The sequence below is a fragment of the Bufo bufo genome, chromosome 1 (assembly GCF_905171765.1).
Source record: "Bufo bufo chromosome 1, aBufBuf1.1, whole genome shotgun sequence".
NCBI lineage: Eukaryota > Metazoa > Chordata > Amphibia > Anura > Bufonidae > Bufo > Bufo bufo.
In genome coordinates this window covers 193178885-193200619 of record NC_053389.1, presented here as the reverse complement: position 1 = coordinate 193200619, position 21735 = coordinate 193178885, and the positions used below count along the sequence as shown (strand labels likewise).

At 47.5% G+C, this 21735-nt stretch overlaps 1 long non-coding RNA gene across 1 annotated transcript in view; it reads right to left on the bottom strand.

The window, feature by feature from the left end:
- Positions 1-21735, bottom strand: part of LOC121002433 — a 36846-nt gene that overhangs the window by 10225 nt on the left and 4886 nt on the right. Inside the window, exon 2 of the long non-coding RNA XR_005779293.1 lies at positions 7657-7795. This is a non-coding gene — a long non-coding RNA (uncharacterized LOC121002433). The remainder of the gene's footprint in view (positions 1-7656; positions 7796-21735) is intronic.

The window sequence follows — 21735 nt, the reverse complement described above, 5'->3', positions numbered from 1 at the left end:
TTGAGTACGCTGCACGCCCACCTGGGTGTATGTGTTTGTCTGTATTGTCTGTCCTCTCCCTGGTGTTTCCCTCTTAGTGTCAGTGGTGCGGACTAGCGATCCCACCGGCCCATTCACTATCTAGGGCTCATTCTAGGGAAAGCCAGGGTTTAGGCACGTGATCGCCGCACGGGTGAGGAACCCGTCTAGGGACGTCAGGGCAGTCAGGTGCCAGCCGCAAGGTGAGTCAGGGGTCACCACCTTTCCCTCTCCCTTGAGCAGGGCTTTCCCTTTTCCCTCCCTGTGCGTGATGCCGGTCATTACAGTATATCTGGCCCTTATTTTGTGTAGGTAAAAAAAAAATATATATTTTTTTTACCTACTTAGAATCCAGTATGGATCCAATTGCTGCTCTGTCCAAACACTTTCATGGCCTGTCTTTGGAGGTGGCAGGATTGAAGGCGTCGGTCCTCCAGCAGCAATTACAACTGACCGCAAGCCCAGCGGTTGCTACTGGTAACCAGGTTGTTTCGGAACCCAAGGTCCCTCTCCCTGACAGATTTTCTGGGGGAAGGGACAAGTTTTTGACATTACGTGAGGCCTGTAAATTATATTTTAAACTGCGCCCTTACTCCTCTGGTAATGAAGAACAGCGGGTGGGGGTTGTTATTTCCCTGCAGCAGGGGGACCCGCAGTCCTGGGCATTCTCTTTACCCTCTGATTCCCAGGCTCTTCGGTCAGTGGATGAGTTTTTCGGGGCCTTGGGTCTCATATATGACGACCCTGACCGAGTCGCACTGGCTGAATCAAGTTTACGGAGACTCCTACAAGGAGAGCGGCCGGTAGAGGAGTATTGCTCTGACTTCCGTAGGTGGGCTACGGATACCCAATGGAACGACCCGGCCCTCAGGAGTCAGTTCTGCTCTGGGTTATCCGAAAGGGTTAAGGATGCGCTTGCATTATATGAGACCCCCTTTTCCCTTGATGCGGTTATGTCCCTTTCTATCCGAATAGATAGACGCCTTAGGGACAGGTTGAAAAAAACGGAGCAATTGGTAACCCCTCCCAAGCAGCAGTTAGTCTGTACAGACTTAGACGAGCCTATGCAGCTAGGAGGAACTACTCGTCAGGTCCGTCCTCCTGAGGCTCGCCGTAGGCGTGGGTTTTTTTTTTTTTTTGTGGGGAGAGGGGTCATTTCATTAATGTCTGTCCTTCTTTCCTCAGAAACAAAAGACCGTCGGAAAACTACTAACCCCAGGCTGTGTGGAGGATGTCAGCCGGGGGGTATACGTTTCCTCCATACGAACATCGCAATTTGTATTGCCAGCAGTTATTGTTTTTGGTGTTAAGACGGAGACTATTTCTTTCTTTCTAGACAGTGGAGCAGGGGTAAATTAGATAGATGCCCATTTTGCCCGCACTATGGGTTTGTCTCTCTGTACGCTACAGAGACCTATTCCCATATTCGCTATTGATTCTGCTCCTCTGTCTCAGAGAAACCTCACCCACATTGTTCATAATTTACACCTTCGGGTAGAGGACCACCATAACGAGATGCTTTCATGTTATGTTCTGGAGGGGCTTCCCACTCCGGTAGTGCTGGGTCTTCCCTGGTTGGTAGCGCACAATCCAGTGGTGGATTGGCAGGCCAGGGAGATATCGGAGTGGAGTGAGCATTGCAGAGAAAATTGCTTAAATAGCAATTGCTTAGTCGCCTCCATAACTACCCTACCTACATTTATTTCGGACTTTGAGGACGTTTTTTCTGAAAAGGGTTGTCAGAAGTTACCACCTCACCGTCCTTATGATTGCCCGGTTAACCTTATTCCCGGCGCAAAATTACCCAAGACCAGGTTATATAATCTTTCGGGTCCAGAGAGACAAGCCATGAAAGATTATATCTCCGAGAGCTTGGCTAAGGGACACATCAGACCCTCTCCTTCACCCGTGGCTGCAGGGTTTTTCTTCGTTAAAAAGAAAGATGGGGGCCTGCGTCCTTGCCTAGATTTTCGCGAATTAAATCGGATAACCATCCGAGACCCATACCCTCTTCCTCTCATTCCCGACCTGTTTAACCAGATTGCGGGTGCTAGGTGGTTCTCCAAACTTGATCTTAGGGGGGCCTACAATCTGATTCGTATCAAGGAGGGGGATGAGTGGAAGACAGCTTTTAACACCCCTGAGGGGCATTATGAAAATCTAGTTATGCCTTTCGGTCTGACCAATGCTCCTGCCGTCTTTCAACATTTCATTAATGACATTTTTAGTCATCTAATCGGCAGGTTTGTGGTAATATACCTAGATGATATTTTAATTTATTCGTCTGATCTGAGAACACATGAGGTGCATGTCAGACAAGTACTGCAGGTCCTACGGACGAATGAATTATATGCTAAAATTGAAAAATGTGTCTTCGCCGTTCAGGAGATACAATTCCTAGGTTATTTTTTATCTGCGTCAGGTTTCCGTATGGATCCTAGGAAGGTCCAGGCAATTTTAGATTGGGATCTTCCTGAGAACCTCAAAGCTCTGCAACGGTTCTTGGGCTTCGCGAATTTCTATAGGAAATTCATTAAAAATTATTCAGTTATTGTAAAACCTCTTACTGACATGACTAGGAAGGGGACTGATTTTTCTAAATGGTCTGACGCCGCTAAAGTTGCTTTTTCCTCTCTAAAAGAGAGGTTTACCTCGGCACCTGTACTAGTCCAACCTGATGTCTCTCAGCCTTTTATTGTTGAAGTCGATGCGTCAGAGGTGGGAGTGGGGGCGGTGCTGTCTCAGGGTCCGTCTCCTGGCAAATGGCGTCCTTGTGCTTTCTTTTCTAAAAAACTATCTACAGCAGAAAAGAACTACGATATTGGCAATAGGGAACTATTAGCTATTAAACTAGCGTTTGAAGAATGGCGTCACTTTTTAGAGGGGGCAGTCCACCCCGTCACTGTGATTACGGACCACAAAAATCTTCTGTACCTCGAATCAGGTAAGCGTCTCACCCCTAGACAGGCTAGGTGGTCGCTATTTTTTACCAGGTTTAACTTTGTTATTACCTATCGTCCTGGGGCAAAGAATACCAAGGCTGATGCACTATCTCGTTGTTTCCCTGGAGGGGGTAATGTGAGTGATCCGGGACCCATTCTTCAAAGAGGAGTGGTTGTACACTCTGCTCTGGAGGGGAAGGTGTGAGAGGCCCAGGGGGACGCCCCGGTCTCTTGCCCCTCAGAGAAATTGTTTGTACCGTTGAACCTGCGTTTCGAACTATTAAAGGAACATCATAATTCGGCACTTGCTGGGCACCCGGGTAGTAAAGCAACCTTGGAGCTATTGTCTCGTCGTTTTTGGTGGCCAAGGTTGCGTCAGGAGGTATTGTATTTTGTGTCTTCTTGTTCTACCTGTGCGCGCGCAAAAGTTTCACATACACGTCCTGCAGGGTCTCTATTACCACTCGTCATTCCCAATAGACCATGGACACATCTGTCAATGGATTTTATCACTGACTTACCTTTGTCTGCGGGTAAAACAGTTATTTTGGTAGTAGTGGACAGGTTTAGCAAAATGGTACACTTCATTGCGTTATCCGCACTACCTAATGCTAAGACTCTTGCTCAGGTATTCGTCAGTAAAATCGTGAAGCTGCACGGGGTCCCTTCCGATGTTGTTTTGGATCGGGGTACCCAGTTTATTTCTAAATTTTGGAAAGCTTTTTGTTCCCGTTTGGGGGTACACTTGTCCTTTTCCTCAGCTTTCCATCTTCAGTCGAATGGACAGACTGAGCGTACCAACCAAAACCTGGAGACATATCTAAGATGTTTTGTGTCTGAAAACCAAGAGTTGTGGTCATCATATTTACCGTTAGCTGAGTTTTCCATAAATAATCGTCGTCAGGAATCCACTGGCAAGTCACCATTTCTTGGTGCATATGGTTTTCATCCCCAATTCTGTACTTTCAAAGAGGGGGGGTCTTCTGGGGTTCCCGAAGAGGAACGGTTTTCGTCATCTCTTTCATCGGTATGGCAGAAGGTGCAAGTTAACTTGAAAAATATGGGAGGTAAATACAAATGCATGGCTGATAAGAGACGGTAACCAGGTCCGGACCTAGGAGTGAATGACTATGTGTGGTTGTCTACTAGGAATATTAAATTAAAGGTTCCCTCTTGGAAACTGGGTCCTAGGTTCATTGGCCCTTACAAAATTGTAGCCATCATCAACCCCGTGGCTTTTCGCCTGGAGCTACCTCAGACTTTTAAAATCCATAACGTCTTTCATAAGTCGTTACTCAAAAAATATGTTCCACCTCTAGAACCGTCACCACTGCCACCCCCTCCTGTTGTTGTGGATGGTAATCTAGAATTTCAGATATCCAAAATTGTTAATTCTCGTCGGGTCCGCCGCTCTCTTCAATATCTGGTGCATTGGAGAGGGTACAGTCCCGAGGAAAGAATGTGGGTTCCTGCGTCTGAGGTAAACGCCGACAGGCTAGTTCGGGCTTTTCATGCTTCTCATCCTGAGAGACCTAGTCCTGAGTGTCCGGAGGCCCCTCGTAGAGAGGGGGGTACTGTCACGAGGGTGTCAAGACCCACGCCTGACTCCGTTATATCCGGAGTCAGGAAGTCACAGCGGTTGGCTGCGTGCTCTATGTAAGATAGGGCTGTTTCCTTATGGTAGCTTTCTGGGTTTGCTTTGCAACCATTTTTGGATCACTCAGGGATCCGTAGCTCCTTCTCCTCAGCTGTTCCTTGTCCAGCACTCCCAACCTCCTTATATTCCCCTCTCACACTTCTCTGGTTGCCAGATATAGAGCTTCCTGCCTGGACTTCTATACTGACCCTCTGGAGCTGTGTTGCTGCGTTCTCTGGTAGTTGGTCCAGAACGTTACCCTCCGGATCCCTGTTGGACCTTTGTGGTCTACTGTGGTCGCCCACCTGGGTGTATGTGTTTGTCTGTATTGTCTGTCCTCTCCCTGGTGTTTCCCTCTTAGTGTCAGTGGTGCGGACTAGCGATCCCACCGGCCCGTTCACTATCTAGAGCTCATTCTAGGGAAAGCCAGGGTTTAGGCACGTGATCGCCGCACGGGTGAGGAACCCGTCTAGGGACGTCAGGGCAGTCAGGTGCCAGCCGCAAGGTGAGTCAGGGGTCACCACCTTTCCCTCTCCCTTGGGCAGGGCTTTCCCTTTTCCCTCCCTGTGCGTGACGCCGGTCATTACACAGGCTGATCCAACTTTGATGTAATGTCCTTAAAACAAGTCAAAATGAGGCTCAGTAGTGTGTGTGGCCTCCACGTGCCTGTATGACCTCCCTACAACGCCTGTGCATGCTCCTGATGAGGTGGCGGATGGTCTCCTGAGGGATCTCCTCCCAGACCTGGACTTAAAGCATCTGCCAATTCCTGGACAGTCTGTGGTGCAACGTGACGTTGGTGGATAGAGCGAGACATGATGTCCCAGATGTGCTCAATTGGATTCAGGTCTGGGGAACGGGCGGGCCAGTCCATAGCATCAATGCCTTCGTCTTGCAGGAACTGCTGACACACTCCAGCCACATGAGGTCTAGCATTGTCTTGCATTAGGAGGAACCCAGGGCCAACCGCACCAGCATATGGTCTCACAAGGGGTCTGAGGATCTCATCTCGGTACTTAATGGCAGTCAGGCTACCTCTGGCAAGCACATGGAGGGCTGTGTGGCCCTCCAAAGAAATGCCACCCCACACCATTACTGACCCAATGCCAAACCGGTCATGCTGGAGGATGTTGCAGGCAGCAGAACGTTCTTCACGGCGTCTCTAGACTCTTTCACGTCTGTCACATGTGCTCAGTGTGAACCTGCTTTCATCTGTGAAGAGCACAGGGCGCCAGTGGTGAATTTGCCAATCTTGGTGTTCTCTGGCAAATGCCAAACGTCCTGCACGGTGTTGGGCTGTAAGCACAACCCCCACTTGTGGACGTCGGGCCCTAATATCACCCTCATGGAGTCTGTTTCTGACCGTTTGAGCAGACACATGCACATTTGTGGCCTGCTGGAGGTCATTTTGCAGGGCTCTGGCAGTGCTCCTCCTGTTCCTCCTTGCACAAAGGCGGAGGTAGCGGTCCTGCTGCTGGGTTGTTGCCCTCCTACGGCCTCCTCCACGTCTCCTGATGTACTGGCCTGGTAGCGCCTCCATGCTCTGGACACTACGCTGACAGACACAGCAAACCTTCTTGCCACAGCTCGCATTGATGTGCCATCCTGGATAAGCTGCACTACCTGAGCCACTTGTGTGGGTTGTAGACTCCGTCTCATGCTACCACTAGAGTGAAAGCACTGCCAGCATTCAAAAGTGACCAAAACATCAGCCAGGAAGCATAGGAACTGAGAAGTGGTCTGTGGTCACCACCTGCAGAACCACTCCTTTATTGGGGGTCTTGCTAATTGCCTATAATTTCCACCTGTTGTCTATCCCATTTGCACAACAGCATGTGAAATTGATTGTCACTCAGTGTTGCTTCCTAAGTGGACAGTTTGATTTCACAGAAGTGTGATTGACTTGGAGTTACATTGTGTTGTTTAAGTGTTCCCTTTATTTTTTTGAGCAGTGTATATTATATTCAAATATATGGTCACTTTATTGGCAAATGTTCTTATGGCCAATATACTGGCACACAAGATGAAATTATTACATTGAACATGTTATCTGCCTACTATATACCCCAGCCCGCAAGGCCACGTCCAGGGTCCTCATTGTCTTGCGAGTCCCTACACTATCTAGCACAGGGATGGGCAAACTCGGCCCTCCTGCGGTTTTAAAACTACAAATCCCATCATGCCCTGCTGTAGGCAGACTAGGAATGATGGGATTTGTAGTTTTAAAACAGCTGGAGGGCTGAGTTTGCCCATCCCTAATTTAGCACAAAAAAAAGCACCTAACTAAGATGCCCAGAGTCCAGCATTCATCAATATCTGCCATGAACTGCATCCATTTGCCATGGCAATGCCCCCTCAGGGCTAAAGAAATAGTCGGCATACATTTCCCGAACAGCCATTCCAAGTTGTCTATGGCACCTCATATCCAACAGATGTAGCTGTCAGATTTTGGTCCACTCCAAGAACTGAAGGAGCATCATGAATCCTGACAAAGTTTTGCAGGATCACACATGCTTGAATAACCAGGGTGGCATTGTCTGGTGACATCTGTAAGGATGACAGGAATACTCTCCATTTGTTGATAAGTATTTCAAATGCACACTCAACATACTGATGGGCTCTTGTCAGTCAATAGTTGAATATACGTCTGCTGTCATCCATGTCGCATCTGAGGAAGGGTCGCATGACATAGGGTGTCAAAGCATATCCTTCATCAGCCACTATTACAAACGGAGCCGGTGGTCCTGCAGATCCTGGCAGCTGTCTGGGCTCTGAGAGGGAAAGTTGGTTGGCTTGAAGCCAATCGCCCATTCTAGAAGCCCCGAAAATGTGGGCATCTACGATGCTCCTATAGGCCACAATATCAACAATAAGAAACTTGTAGGTACTGTCAGCCCAAGCTAAAAACACTACAAAAAAATATTGTTTATAATTGTAGAACTGCGACCCTGAGTGAGACGGCTTCTTCAGACGGATGTGTTTGCCATCCATTGCCCCAATGCAGTTTGGGAACTGCGCATCACGTTCAAAGCCCTCAGTGATTCTCAGCCAATCATCTACCTTGGGCTCTGGCATCAACGTGTCCTAGAGTTGCTGCCAAATAACTTGACACGTTTGACGAACAATCCTGGAAATGGTTGAGACGCCCAGCAGGAACTCAAAATGCAGTGAAGCAAATGAATTGCCGGTTGCCAGGAATCTAAAGTGTAAAAATAAAACAAGAAAAAAAAATTCTATTACATTTGACTATATCATAGCCATCAGGAAATGTATTGAATATGACACTATAAATGGTAACAGAAATTTAATACACAAACTCATGTAGGAAACCTACCTCATTCCCTGTCGTCCTAACCAGCAGCACAAGTGGGGATTCCTCCCCTGTGAAGCCGGTCAGGACAGGCGGAATTTTTGTTGAAAAAAGAAAATTACTGCCAAGTATAATTAATTAATTAAACCCACCCCTATATAGGACTCCCCGCCCTGGCAGGAGGTGCTTTTTTTTCTGTCCTGTGAACCTAGGACAGGCCAGACTCCCAAGCTGGAGTCTGTTTATATCTTTTTTTCAATTTTACTGCCGTTCTTTTCTTTAATGGTACCTGCTTTAGATGCCCTCTGGGCATCTCCTCCTGTGCTGGGTGCCATGACGGCATTCCGGTCCTTCTTGCGCCGGCAGCACAGAGTTTCTAGCGTCTTGCGACGCTCCTGCCGCGACCCGGAAATGCGTCATCTGACGATTTCCGGGCGGGCGCACGGCGCTTACGGCCACGAGGGTTGTATTTTCTTCACCTCCTGTCCTCTATGCGTGTCTGAGGACAGGAGGCAGGTGCCAGAAATATTTATATTTTTTTCTAGATATAGGGCTCTTCGAGACGGATCATTCCTTCTGACCTCACTTCCGGGTAAGAGGTCATCTTCTCCGCCCTCTAGCTATTTAAAGCCAGTCTGCCTAGCTCAGCATTGTTGCTTAGAGTCAGGTGGTCAGCTTGCGACATCTTGCGGTATCCTTGCTATTCTGTATCCTTACTGTATACTGCTAGTGTCCTATACTCTGTCTTAAGTATGACATCTCCAGGTTCCGGACATGGGAAATCTACACAAAAACAAAAGCATCTTGCGTGCTCTAATTGTGGAGCCTACAGTCCGTGATATGTTTTCCTGGATGAAGGAATTTATGGACACTTCTTTTACGGAGATTAAGAATGCGGTCTCTGGTAAGAGACCTAGTTTATTTACAAATGCCTATTCAGGCGTTGAACCTATCTTGCCCCAGGAGAAAATTAATACTTCACTTTTATTGTTTCCAATTAAAATCTAAACTAGTGCTCGATACCTTTAATTAAACTTAACTTATTGAACCAAAAACAAAAATGTTAAAAATACAGTCACCACTCCACTATGATATCTAGATGCAGTGAATAGATCAAGAGGCAGATCAGTGCACTTTCTCTCACCCCCGTCACTTAAATGGTAATATACTGCCAGTCAGCTTACAATGCCACTATACAGCTAATCTGAATTGTGGGAGCGCAAAGCCATAACCCACTACGACCTCAGCACACTGAGTATTGCATGTGCTGTCATGCCAATATAAATCCTATTATCAGTGGCCACTGTAAACGGACAAGGCTCAGCTTTGATGCCGTGTCTGACTGCTAATACATTCTAACACTGTTAAGTGAACTAGCTAGACTACTTATAGCTGTCTTGTAGTGGAGTGATTCACTGAATTAAAAACAGAGTCTGGGGGGCAGACTCTTATGAAGATGTTAGGCCACATGTCAGCGTCTGCAGAGGCAGTTCCTTGGGCTTTGTGGCATCTACGTCCCCTCCAAGAGGAAGTGTTAGCGGTTTGGAATCGCAATTCCAGGGGTTTGAACAAGACGCACTCCCTGTCCACCGAAGTCCGTTCTTTACTCAGGTAGTGGAAGAACCTATCAGATGGAAGGTCTTTAATTCAACTTCGTTGGATCACGTTGACCACGGATGCCTCCCTTCTAGGTTGGGGAGCCCATATAGAGGAGAATCCAGTATAATGTACTTGGAGTCCTCAAGAGTAACTTCTCTCATCCAATATGAGAGAGTTGAGAGCAGTCCGTCTAGCTCTCAGTCACTTTGCTCCTCTTATCCGCAACAGGGAGGTGAGAGTTCGTACCGACAATACGACAGTAGTCGCCTACATCAACAGACAGGGAGGCACAAGATCCCAACTACTCCTCAGAGAAGTGAGTTTAATTCTTTCCTGGGCAGAGACCAACCTATCCCACCTAACGGCTGTTTATAACAGGGGAGCTCTCAACATAGTTGCAGATCGCCTGTGTCGAGGCCTTCCAGTTCCAGGCAAGTGGTCGCTGAACAAGGGCATCTTCACCAAGCAAACCCAAGGTCGACTTGATGGCAACTTGACTAAACGCCAAGGTAAACAGGTTCTGCTCCCTTTACAAGGAGGACAATCCTGTAGCGATAGACGCTCTGTCCATACCATGGAGGTTTAGGCTGGCTTATGTATTCCCTCCAATTTCCATGATACCAAGGGTATTGATGAAAATCAAGCAAGATCAAACCTCAGTGATCGCCATCATTCCATTCTGGCCAAAGAGGTCTTGGTTCACCCAGCTCATGCAGATGAGTCAGGGTGTATATTGGAGACTTTCCCTAACGCAGGACCTAGTGTATCAGGACACAGGTTTCTGCCTAGATCTGAGGAGACTCAGTCTGACAGCCTGGAGATTGACAGGTCCCTACTAGAAGCTAGAGGGCTTTCAGCGGAGGTCTTGAGAACAATTTCACACTCCAGGACGGAGTCTACAAATAATAAGTATTTCAGGATAAACAAGATCTTCCTTCAATGGTGTGCTGATAAAGAGGTAGTAGCCTCAGATCCTCCTCTTTCAGCTATTTTACAGTTTCTTCAAGATGGTCTGGACAAGGTCTAAGCCCATCTACACTCAGAGTCCATATCTCTGCTTTATCTGCCTGTCTTGGTAGAGCTCTTTCTCAAGACCCCCTAATCAGGAAGTTCCTTAAAGGAGCTGAGAGACTTAAACCTAGCATCCTGAGACCAATCCCTGGGTGGGATTTATCTATTGTTCTGAAGAGGTTATGTTCTTCCCCATTTGAACCTTTGGAAAGTGTTGACCTTAGGTTTTTATCCCTAAAGGTCACCTTTTTGTTGGCCATTACCTCGGCCAAATGGATTGGAGAACTTCAGGCCCTGGGGGCCTCTGAGCCATATATATTGTTTCTTCAGGACAAGGTCCTGCTAAGATTCCTTCCGACCTTTGTACCAAAAGTTCAGTCTTTTCAGGAATACCAACCAGACAATATCTTTACCAGTCTTCTGTCCTTCCCCATCAACTCCAGAAGAAGAAATCTTGCATACCTTGGACATCCCTAGAATCCTAAGAATTTATCTGGACAGAACTGTGGGCTTCAGAAGATCTGAAAATCTCCTTTTATCATATGCCGGTAAAAACAAGAGTCTTAAAGCCTCTAAACTTTCTTTGAGCAGGTGGGTAAAGGAGGCTATCCGGGTAGCTTTCCTATCTCAGGATTTGGCTCCTCCATCCTTTGTGACTGCCCATTCCACCAGGGCAGTCTCCACTTCCTATGCCGAAAAGAAGCTGATTGCGCTAGACCTGTTCTGTGCTGCCGCTTCCTGGAGCTCCCAGAGCACCTTTATTAGACATTATCCTCTAGACTAGACAGTCTAAGGGAGTGGCATTTGGGCAGTCTATTCTAAGTGCTGCTCTCTCTTTAAAAAAAAAAAAAAAGGGGGGCCCTCCCAATTTGTGTGCTGTACTCCTTGCTAAGTCCCCACTTGTGCTTTTTAACGTAAATTTGTTTTCCCTTAGTCCTAACAGCAGCACACAAATTTCCCACCCTATCTGGGTTATTATTTCTTCTTGCTAAAAAGCACCTCCTGCCAGGGCGGGGATTCCTATATAGGGGTGGGTTTAATTAATTAATTATACTTGGCAGTAATTTTCTTTTTTCAACAAAAATTCCGCCTGTCCTGACCGGCTTCACAGGGGAGGAATCCCCACTTGTGCTGCTGTTAGGACTAAGGGAAAACAAATTTACTCTAAAAATTAACATATGTCACGATGAGCCGTTCCTCTGGGGAAATGCAGCGCCTCATATTTGTGTCCTGGTATGTGATGCCAAGACGCAGAGCCGCTAACAAAATGTCAAAGCTGCTCACAGATATATGACAAAACCCATGAAATATCTCAGGATGCTGTCGCGGATCCATGTACAGCGTGTGGAAGTGGACCTTCTTGCGCCGCTCAGAGACAATTGGGTGAACACAATGCCTCCTCCTCAGTACGCATAGTTGGCTGCCTTTCGAAATTCCAAGAAATAAGCCAGCACAGGAGGACCTTTTCCTCTGAATCGTCAGACATGATCCAAAAGATAGCAGTAGCCAGAAAACAATGCCAGCCAAGCACAGAATTCCAACAAAGCTCTCAATGCTAAAACAAGCTGAAGACAATGCTGTCAAGGCAATCACATGACCATCTTATATAGGGGTGTGAAAAATGGGCCGTGGCTAAAATTTGTAACTCTTTATTGCCTCATTCTTTCGTCCGTATACGAAACCATACGGATATGTTTTGTAGCATAACGGAACAAATGCGGAGACAAAACAGGAAAAAAACAAACCTCAGATACGGAACAACGGATCCATGAAAAACGGACCGCAAAACAACAACAGTCGTGTGCATAAGCCCTAAGGGCTCTTTCACACGAGCGGATGCCGTATGGGTAATCTGCTGCGTGAAAGAATGCCAAACCCCGCTCCGGACAGCAGAGACACAGAGCAGTAACATGATTGATAATGCTCTTTTCCTCTCTGTGACCTTTTTACTATAAAATCACGATGACAACTTTATCTCACTGTGATTTTGTAGTAAAAAGGTCACAGAGGCACAGAGCATTATCAATCATGTTACTGCTCCGTGTCTCTGCTGTCCACAGCGGGGCTTGGCATTCTTTAACGCAGCGGATTACCCACACGGCATCCACTCATGTGAAAGAGCCCTAACAGTTAGAAAGCTAGGTAGAGGGAAGAGTGCCATGGAGGCTAGCCCTATTCTGACACACCCCAACAAGTTTGCAAGGTTGGCAGATGAGGGGGATGTCAGTTCAGGGAGAGCACTGCTGCAGCCAGACACTTCCTCTGCTAATCAGGGGAATGTCAGCTCCAGTAAGCAGGGAACCAGGAGAGCAGGGCAGGCCAGACAGGTGCTGATACTAGGAGACTCAATTATTAGGGGTACAGATAGGGAAAATCTGTCACAAAGACCGGGATCGTCGAACGGTGTGTTGTCTTCCTGGCGCTCGAGTTCGACACATTGCAGATCGGGTTGACAGATTACTGGGAGGGGCTGGAGAAGATCCAGCAGTCATGGTCCATATCGAAACCAATGACAAAGTTAGAGGTAGTTGGAGCGTCCTTAAAAATGATTTTAGGGATTTAGGTCACAAGCTTAGGGCAAGGTCCTCAAAGGTAGTGTTTTCCGAAATACTACCTGTACCACGAGCCACACAAGAAATCAGCGGGAGATTAGGGAGCTTAACAAGTGGCTCAAGAACTGGTATAGGAAGGAGGGGTTTGGGTTCCTGGAGAACTGGGCCGACTTCTCTGTCGGCTACAGACTCTATCGTACGGATGGGCTGCACCTCAATGGGGAAAGGGCAGATGTGTTGGGGAGAAGATGGCTAGAAGGTTGGAGGAGTGTTTAAACTAGGGACTGGGGGGAGGGTAATTACGTTATAGGATGGGAAGATAGTGCAAATAGAGAACGGGGGCAAGGTAATGGGACTGGGGGAGGAATGGAAGGAAGGATTAGAACAATTCAGAAGGAAAGGTGTGGGGTTAAAAAATACATACATAAAATTTGAGATTTTCCTAGCTTGTGACGGAAAATATTGATTATATGAAGACAGGAGGCGAGTATCTTATGCATTAATCCTTCTTTATTAAAGCTCACAGCAGAAAGTACTGTTCAATTTTTTTGTAAATAAACAGAAAAGAAAAGAAAACTGTAGGGACTACACTTCCCAGCAGCCCTAGGTCGAAGCCACTCCCATCTTGGACTCTATAAAAGGGGCTGCCCTCACTCATCTCTTCCTCTTTCTTCGTGTAAGTCCCAGATATCGAAACCAAGTCTATCTCTGAACTTCGTCGTTATCTGATAAACTTCTTCGGCCAGCCGGCCTAACATCTCCGTATCGGAAAATGGCTGTGTCGACAGCAACTGGTCCCAACGGGGACCAACCAACAGAAACAATTCGACCATTTGGTCGTCCGGAAGGTTGAGCATCATTCGATCAACAGGTCGTCTTCATGCCGCTGTCGTGACCTGTTCAATAACCTGAAATAAAATGTAGAATCGTGAACAGGGTTGGGTAGGGAGGGAAGATACTCGCCTCCTGTCTTCATATAATCAATATTTTCCGTCACAAGCTAGGAAAATCTCAAATTATATATCAGACAGGAGGCTCATATCTTATGCAAGTTCAAAGCTTAACACATTAGTACCTTAACAAGGTTATAGTAATAAATAAATGTAATCATCCTAAGACTGACATGGATACATGGTCCTCCGGTCTGAAATAGAAGAGGCGAAAGACTGTCTCGGAAGACCAGTCGGCCGCCATTAAAAGGTCTGTGAGAGAGCCCCCTGTCATGACCACCTTAGTAGCCATGGCACCTCTGGAGGAGTGTGCCCCAAACAGGGTAATGTCTATTCCCGCCATTGCCATGGCTGATCTAACCCACCGCGCCAGAGTGGCGGGGGTGACCGGGTGATGTGGTCTTATGTAGGATATCAGAAGTTGAGATAGCCCCTGTGGTCGTAGCTCCGTAGTGCGAGTCTCGTAGGCCTGTAGGCATCTAACCACGCAGAGCCGTGGGTGTGCAGGGAAATAGGGATAAAACACTGACTGTAGGCCCGTCTTGGTTCTACGGACCACCGTGAATTTCACGCCCTGCGGTGAGAACTGGCGTCTGGAAATGTCCAATGCCCTAACGTCTGAGACGCGTTTGATGGATATTAGGCATAGGAGGACTGTTAGCTTAAACGACAATAATTTGAGGGGTAAGGTATCATTGTCCTCCCAGGTTGAGAACATGTCTAAAACCTTGGAGACATCCCAGGTAGATTGGTACTTAGGGCGAGGGGGTCGTTTGAATCTAATGCCTCGTAAGAGTCTACAAACCAACGGATGTCTGCCGATTGGGAGAGAATCTACCGGGTAGTGGTAAGCTGATATGGCTGACCTGTAGATATTTAGAGAGCTATACGATTTTCCGGATCCGAAAGAATCCGCCAAGTAGTTCACCATGACCGTCACAGGGGCATGTATGGGATCAACCTGCCGTTGATCACACCAACGTACCCAGAGCCTCCAGGCTGATCGATAAGCCGATCGAGTCCCGGGGGCCCAGGCCAGGGCGAGGAGATCTCTAGCCGAGTTTGAAAGGTCATCGTGTGCTCTTGGCACCCCGAAACCAACCACGCCAGGAGGATCAGAGTGCCCTCCTCCACCAGAGGATGTAGGCCTTTGGTCGGATGGGAGAGAATGTGTGGAAGCGGAGGCAGAAGCCTGGGGATATCCAAGGCTAGTTTCAGCAGGAGAGGGAACCATGGTTGCGCTGGCCACCATGGGGTGATCAAAACGACTGTCGCCCTCTGGTTCGCAATCTGCAGCAGTACCTTGGGGATCATGGAGAATGGGGGAAACGCGTAATGCGTCTCCCCGGTCCAGGAGTGTCGGAAAGCATCCACCGCTGCTGACCCTGGGTCCGGTCTCCAACTGAAGAATCGGGGTAGTTGGTGATTGAGGCGAGAAGCGAACAGATCTATGCCCAGGGGACCCCAAAGTAAGTTCAGCCTGACGAATATTGTGCGGTTCAAGCGCCAATCGTTGGAGTCGATGAGGTATCGGGAATTCCAGTCTGCTACAGAGTTGGAAGTGCCCGGAATGTACTCCGCCATGAGGGTGATGTTGCGAGACAGACAGAAGTGCCATATCTCTGAGGCAATATCTGCTAGAATTTTGGATCTGGTGCCTCCCAAGCGGTTGATGTATTGTACCGCTGCAATATTGTCCATGCGTAATAAGACGCAACAATTGGACCTTTCCGTCAGAAAACTCTGTACAGCAAATAAGGCCGCTGAAAGTTCCAGCGCGTTGATATGTAAAAGGGTTTCGTCCCTGGACCAGGTCCCTCCCGTCGAGGTCTCTCCCAAGCGAGCTCCCCAGCCTCGGCGACTCGCGTCCGATTCTATGATGATGTCCGGACGGGAGTTGAAAATCGTTTTGCCATTCCATTCGACGGCGTGTCGAAGCCACCATTGCAGTTCGACCTTGGCCTCTGTGGAGAGCAGTATCACGTCCGCGTATCGGAGACCCTGCCGCAGATGGAGAATCTTCAGTCTCTGGAGGGCTCTGTAATGGAGAGGGGCCGGAAAGATGGCTTGAATGGAGGCCGCCAGCAGGCCTACCAGACGTGCCAGGATGCGTAACGATAAGTGACCCTTGCGTAGTATCGCTCTGATCTCTTTGCGGATCAAAGCCAACTTTGCGCTGGGTAGGCGGAGAACAGCCTGGTTGGTGTCTACCAGGAAGCCTAGGAATTCCATCTCTTGCGCTGGAATAAGAACTGACTTTTCTTGATTGATCAAGAAGCCTAGACTCTGTAATAGGTTGATCGTCCAATCCATGTGACGATAAGCTAGAGTTTTGGAGCCTGCTATGACGAGAATATCGTCTAAGTAAATAATCAGCCGTACGCCCCTGCTCCTCAGTGATGCCACTACTGGTTTCAGGATTTTTGTGAAACACCATGGGGCGGATGATAGGCCGAACGGTAGGCATGAAAATTGCCAAGTGCGCCCCCACCATCTGAAACGGAGTAGGTGTTGGGAGTCCTGATGCATGGGGACGGTGAGATATGCGTCTTTCAGATCCACCTTTACCAGCCAGTCCCCCGGCTGGAGGAGGTCCCGGAGGCAATGAATCCCCTCCATCTTGAAATGTCGATAAGCGACATGTTGGTTTAAATCCCGCAGATTTATGACGGGGCGGTAGCCCCCTCCCTTCTTCTTGACTAAGAAGAGGTTGCTGATAAATCCTGGGGAGAAAGGGTCGACTTCGATCACTGCCCGTTTGGATATCAATTCCCGGAGTTCGTTGTCTATCAGAACAACGTTTTCTTCCGCAAATCGAATCGGGGTAGGTAGGATACCTAGGTTTGGTGGTGACATAAGCTCTATGTGGAACCCTGCAACTGTGTTCAATATCCATGTATCTGCCGTAATCGCAGACCAAGCGTGGATAAAAAACATCAGACGGCCCCCAACAGGTATGTGAGGTAGTGGAATGTCTGCGGTACTCATCGGAGTATGGGCGAGAGCGGGGGTATCCTCTGTGGCCGCGTCCTCTCCACGGTCTACCACGGGGTGGGAAAAAAGGTGCTGGTTGCGCCGTTGTGGTATATGGAGGGGGAGCCTGAGCATATTGTGATTGGGCCGGTCTGTGGAACGGTTTGCCGTTCTTATTGCGGCCGGTAGAACGACCCCTACTTCTACCGGCCCGGGGAAAAACTCTAGAATTTCCGGTTCTCTTAAGAGATGTCTGAGCCTTGTCGAGGCTGTTGAAAAGCCCCACAAACTTGTTTATGTCCTTGACTAGGGACTCCCCAAACAGCATCCCCTCGGCCGTGGGGCCTGGCTCTGTTTCGGCTAAATGTGCTAATTGCGGGTCAAGCCGCATAAGGATGGAACGTCTGCGTTCGATGGAGCAGGCGGTGTTGGCGCTGCCCACCAAGCAGATGGCCCTCTGGGCCCACCCACGTAGTTGGGTTAAGTCGACCGTCTGGTCGTTTGTCACAGCCTGTTCTGACAAGTTGAGGATCTTAGTTAGTGGTCCAAACAGGTCGAGAATCCGATCCTGTATGGACCTAAACGATCGGTCTATCCCCTTTTTGGGGAATTTTCCCGTCTTAATTAGATATTTGGAAAGAATGGGGTCAATGTCAGGTGTCATGACCACCTTCCTTGGGATATGTGGTCGAGGGCATTCCGCCCGTAATTTGTTACGGTTTGACCGCTCAAGGGACCTACGTGCCCAGAACTCTACATACTGGGACACGTGGGGTAACGGGGACCATTCTCCAGAACGGGGGTGGGAGATGGCATCTGGGTTGAACAGAGGTTCTCCCAGAGCGTCAGTTATTTCTTTGCCCTGGTTATCAGGGGTGGCGTCGTGTAGGATCGCCAATGCCCCAGCATCCTCTTCTTCGTCATATTCAGACTCGGAGACTCCGGAGCCGTCCGACTCGTCGGATGAATTATCGTCTGACTCTAAAACGTAAGAGTCTGGTTTGGCTCGTTTAGCGGAGCCGTGCCTCTTAGTTGACTCCCTGCGGCCCAGGGGTTGAAAAGAGTCTGCAGGATGCTTGGGGTGGCAGTCCGTGAGGGGAGCTGCTCTATGCATATTGTTTGCTTCCCCTGCCGGGGAGTCATGTGCCAGCAATGCATGTTTTCTCTTATGCAAGGATTTGCCGCCTTTCATGCGCGGCTCACCGTCTTGTGGCGGCGGTAACGGGGCAGGGATTGTGGCCTGTTGTGTATCGGTTTTTGCGCTAGCTGCAGCCAGTGCCGCTTGCACAGATTTATTTATAATGTCCTGCAATTGGACAGGGCTCAGAAGTTGAGCTGAGCCCAGAATCATCTCATCATCTTGGGTAATAATGGGGCCCCCTTCTGCCATAGTGATACAGAGATACTAATGTTCTTATGGGCACTGTCAGGTGAGAGTTGGAAATTCCTAGTAATAACTAACTGACTAACTGAAAAGGTAAGCAGCTCACTAGCTATCTAATCAGGCTCCTACCTCCGACCACTGGCGTTGACTGACTTGCGGTGGGAGGTGAAGCTAGTGAGCTGGATTATCCATTGGCTGTAGGCTGAGAGGGTCGGTCCGGAGGTCCGCCCCTCCGAGCCCTGCTTAGCCGTGATTGGGCTGCGTGTCCATCTGTCAGAGAAAGAGCGCGAAGGGAACGGGAGCGCGCGCGCACGTAGTAGGCGCGGCTCCTGTGAAGAAGAAGAAGCCGCGCCCAGTGAGTAGTCGACTGCCCGAGCGAGATGACGCTTAGCAAGATGGCGTCATCTCGCGAGAAGCGGGCTCCATGAGGGAACAGAAACGGCACCCCGGAGGGAAGAAAACGTCCGCACAGTCCGAGTACCAATGAAGGTTAGGACGCTGTAAGGGGGGGGGGGGGGGGGGGGGGGGGGGGGGCAGAGCGGTCGCCGGTGACAGCCTAGTAGGTAGTAGAGCGATGTCTACTAGAGTACAGTGTAAACCATAGTGTAAAAGAAAGGTAGTACTTATCTGTCCCGTGAGCAGAAAGAAAGAGGAAGAGATGAGTGAGGGCAGCCCCTTTTATAGAGTCCAAGATGGGAGTGGCTTCGACCTAGGGCTGCTGGGAAGTGTAGTCCCTACAGTTTTCTTTTCTTTTCTGTTTATTTACAAAAAAATTGAACAGTACTTTCTGCTGTGAGCTTTAATAAAGAAGGATTAATGCATAAGATATGAGCCTCCTGTCTGATATATAATCTCTTAATTGTATGTATACTAATGCCAGAAGCCTGACTAAAACTGGGGAACTGGAATTAGTGATGTGTGAGGAGGACTATGACATAGTGTGAATAACAGACATGGCTGGATGATAGCTATGACTGGGCAGTTAACGTACAGTCTGTTTAGAAAGGATCGCCAAAATTGAGAGGGGGAGGGGTCTGCCTTTATGTAAAGTCCTGTCTAAAGCCCACAGTCCGAGAAGATATAAGTGAGGGACATGAACATGTGGAGTCACTGTGGGTAGAAATACATGGAGGCAAAACAATAATAAAATACTAATAGGAGTTTCTTATAAACCACCTCATATACCAGAGTCCATAGAAAATCTACTACTAAACGAGATAGACGAGGCGGCAAATAATAATGAGGTTGTTATTATGGGGGACTTCACTTACCCAGATATAGACTGGGAAACTGAAACCTGTACATCTCATAAAGGAAACAGGTTCTTGGCAATAACCAAAGACAATTTCCTTTCCTAACTGGTTCAGGACCCGACTAGAGGGACAGCCATACTGGACTTAGTATTAACCAATAGACCTGACAGAACAACAGATGTGCAGGTTGGGGGACACCTGGGAAATAGTGACCATAAAGTAATAACCTTCCAGTTGTCATTCAAAAGAGTGTTTCTTTAGGGAGGAACAAAAATACCAAACTTCAAAAATTCAAAATTTAGCCAACTAAGAGAGGCCATAGGCCTAACTAACTGGGACAAAGTCCTCAAAAATAAAAATACAGCCACAAAATGGGATATTTTAAAAAGCATCTTAAAATCTAATTGTGAGAGGTACATACCTTATGGAAATAAAAGATTAATGAAGAAAAAAAACAATGTGGATAAATAGAACTGTAAAGAAAGCAATAAATGACAAAAAGAAAGCATTTAAATCACTAAAACAGGAGGGTAGCGAAGAAGCACTGAAAAACTATAAGGAAAAAAATTGAATATGTAAAAAACAAGTAAAAGCAGCCAAACTAGAGACCAAGAGATTAATTGCCAAAGAGATCAAAACTAACCCTAAAATGTTCTTCAATTATATAAATGGAAAAAAAGTATAAATCTGAAGGTGTCGGCCCTCTACAGAGTAATGAGGGGGAGTTGCAGAGAGCGATGAGGAGAAAGCAAAGCTATTAAATATATTTTTTTTCTCCACTGTATTCACTGAGAAAAATAAACTGTCAGATGAAATGTAGAATGTAAAAGTAAATTCCCTATTAAAAGTGCCCTGTCTGACCCAGGAAGAAGTACAGCATCGTCTTAAAAAGATTAAAATAGACAAATCGCCAGGACCAGATGGCATACACCCCTGTATCCTAAGAGAATTAAGTAATGTCATAGCCAGTTTTGTCCCAATGCATTCTGAATGGAAAGCAATCCGTTCAGTATGCATCAGGATGTTCAGCTCAGTCCCTTTTACAGTATTTGGCCAGAGAAAATACTGCAGCATGCTGCACTATTTTCTCCGACCAAAATTCCGGAACACTTATCGGATTGCCGGATCCGGCATTAATTTCCATTTGAAATGTATTAATGCCAGATCCGGTACCAAGTGTTACGGAAAAACGGATTTGGTTTCCCTGTCTGCGCATGCGCAGACCTTTAAATCTGTGACAAAGATAAATACCGGATCCGTTTTTTCCGGATGACACTGGAGAGACAGATCCAGTATTGCAATGCATTTTTCAGATGGATCAGGAAACAAATGATAACCATTTGCATACGGATTTCCGGATTCGGCAGACAGTTCCGGCAACGGAACTACCTGCCGGATTCTTCTAACGCTAGTGTGAAAGTACCCTTAGAGATGCTATCTTGGAGTAGCCTTAGTTTGCTGTTCAATAAAATTCCTAGGTCCTTTTCCATGTCCGTATTACCAAGTGTTTAACCATTTAGTATGTACGGGTGACTTGCATTTGTCAGTGTTGAACCTCATTTGCCACTTCTCCGCCCAAGCCCCCAATCTATCCAGATCCCTCGGTAGCAGTATACTGTCCTCTTCCGTGTTAATTACTTTACACAGTTTAGTGTCATCTGCAAAAATTGATATTTTACTGTGCAAGCCTTCTACAACATCATTAATAAATATATTGAAGAGAATAGGGCCCAATACTGACCCCTGAGGTACTCCACTAGTGACAGTGACCCAATCTGAGTGTGTACCGTTAATAACCACCCTCTGTTTTCTATCACTCAGCCAGTTACTTACCCACATACAGACGTTTTCTCCCAGTCCGAGCATTCTCATTTTATATACTAACCTTTTATGCAGTACAGTGTCAAATGCTTTGGAGAAGTCCAGATACACGACATCCATTGATTCGCCGCTGTCAAGTCTAGAACTTACCTCCTCATAGAAACTGATTAAATTAGTTTGACATGACCGATCCCTCATGAAGCCATGCTGATATGGCGTTATTTGCTTATTTGCTTATTTCATACTCGCGTTTTGGCTTTCCGTTTGTGAGATCCGCCATGGGCTC